Source organism: Vigna unguiculata, unplaced genomic scaffold (genome assembly GCF_037176805.1).
Source record: "Vigna unguiculata cultivar grain cowpea cultivar isolate G323 ecotype 2 unplaced genomic scaffold, ASM3717680v1 ptg000019l_ERROPOS512194, whole genome shotgun sequence".
Taxonomy (NCBI): Eukaryota; Viridiplantae; Streptophyta; class Magnoliopsida; order Fabales; family Fabaceae; genus Vigna; species Vigna unguiculata.
The window spans coordinates 97,501-100,000 of NW_028196660.1; positions in this window are offsets into that span (position 1 = coordinate 97,501).

The following is a 2,500-nucleotide window of genomic DNA, read 5'->3' on the forward strand; positions in this document are numbered from 1 at the left end:
TGTCAACAACACTTTCTCACACTTCCCGCAATCGAGTACGTGCATGACATGCCAAAGCACATCTTATTTGCCTTCCATCGCACTCAAGACGACGGGTTGTGGAAGAACGATATTGCTCACAACAAGTTCAAGGACAACGTCTCAATCAAGGGACACAACCGAATTATGTTAACTGGGTCGCTAAAGTAAACCCGAGTTCATATAATGCACCGCATCCAAAAGAACTAGCCACAACACGTGCATCACTGAGATGTTTCACTAGATGGAACACGTGCGTGACATTAGGATCCTCCAACACCTCTTCGTGATGGAAAGATAGAATTCGAAGCAACCACAGAAGTACCGTCTAGTGGGTAGGCAACACAGGGACTGATCAACCAATATCACCCAAGGCAACGGGTGAAAATGGAAGAGATGCATGCTTGACCGTTCGATACGCAAGGCATGGAGCCAGCCAGCAAGTGCATCTCGATTACAACTCACACACCCTCACGTTCGCAAGACACCACACCACAAGACGGTCCACCCCCCACCTACCATGGGCAAGCAAGCAAATGGAAACATCAAGTGACGCATGGTCAAGCATCGCTAGGCATGAAAATAACTTTCCACAATATCCGAGGGACTAGCTGCCGAGCTAACCAACGATCAGTGACGACCGTGTGTTGGTATTAATAAAGCTCAACAACTATGAAGAGGCTAGTTGTGCCATGATAAACATGCTAACGCACGCACCACGTGAGGGGGGAGGCCTCATCAAGCTCCCTTTAAAACCTGCCAGTGTGGAGCTGGCCGGCTCAAGGAGCACTCCCCCCCTATAAGAGGTTAATATGCAAAAGGCAAAATTGTACAAGTAGATACACTTTTTTTGAGCAGACATAAGTCCATATCTCGGGCTACACTTCGAATTTTGATGCGATTTTTTGCTGTAATTCGTAGAATAATGGTATCTCCTTGCTCACCAAATTTCATAATTTTTCTCGAAGGGGAACTATTTTTTTTATTTTTTTTACTTACCGGGTATGTGTAAAATCGGGAAAAATAGAAAAGCACATGTAGACTTCGAATTTCGACCTCATTTTTTCCAGTCCACCACTAAACAATATCAGGAACCTCCCCACAAAATTTCATTCAGTTTGGCCAAGGTCTTAAATTTGACAAATTTTGGCACCAAGCTATCTAGTCGCGGTGCACCGACCAACTTGGCCAAGTGCAAAATGCATCCAATTCAAAACTTTTGTGCACCAACACTTTTACAGTACTCATTTGGGGACATTTGGAGGCCTTTCCAACCCTCACATCTCAAAAACCACGAATTTCATTTTTTCACAAATCTCCCCACCAAGCCATTTAGCTATGCCGTGGTGCACCGCCAACCTTGGCCATGTGCAAAACCCTCCGAACTCAAAACTTTCGTGCACCAAGACTTTCATGGTATTCATTTGGGGGCATTTGGAGGCCATTCCAACCCTCACATCTCAAAAACCACGAATTTCATTTTTTCACAAAACTCCCCACCAAGCCATTTAGCTATGCCGTGGTGCACCGCCAACCTTGGCCATGTGCAAAACCCAACCAACTCAAAACTTTTGTGCACCAACACTTTTACAGTACTCATTTGGGGACATTTGGAGGCCTTTCCAACCCTCACATCTCAAAAACCACGAATTTCATTTTTTCACAAAACTCCCCACCAAGCCTTCTAGCTATGCCGCGGTGCACCGCCAACCTTGGCCATGTGCAAAACCCAACCAACTCAAAACTTTCGTGCACCAAGACTTTCATGGTATTCATTTGGGGGCATTTGGAGGCCTTTCCAACCTTCACATCTCAAAAACCACGAATTTCATTTTTTCACAAAACTCCCCACCAAGCCATTTAGCTATGCCGTGGTGCACCGACAACCTTGCCCATGTGCAAAACCCAACCAACTCAAAACTTTCGTGCACCAAGACTTTCATGGTATTCATTTGGGGGCATTTGGAGGCCATTCCAACCCTCACTTCTCAAAAACCACGAATTTCATTTTTTCACAAAACTCCCCACCAAGCCATTTAGCTATGCCGTGGTGCACCGACAACCTTGCCCATGTGCAAAACCCAACCAACTCAAAACTTTCGTGCACCAAGACTTTCATGGTATTCATTTGGGGGCATTTGGAGGCCATTCCAACCCTCACATCTCAAAAACCACGAATTTCATTTTTTCACAAAACTCCCCACCAAGCCATTTAGCTATGCCGTGGTGCACCGACAACCTTGCCCATGTGCAAAACCCAACCAACTCAAAACTTTCGTGCACCAAGACTTTCATGGTATTCATTTGGGGGCATTTGGAGGCCATTCCAACCCTCACTTCTCAAAAACCACGAATTTCATTTTTTCACAAAACTCCCCACCAAGCCATTTAGCTATGCCGTGGTGCACCGACAACCTTGCCCATGTGCAAAACCCAACCAACTCAAAACTTTCGTGCACCAAGACTTTCATGGTATTCATTT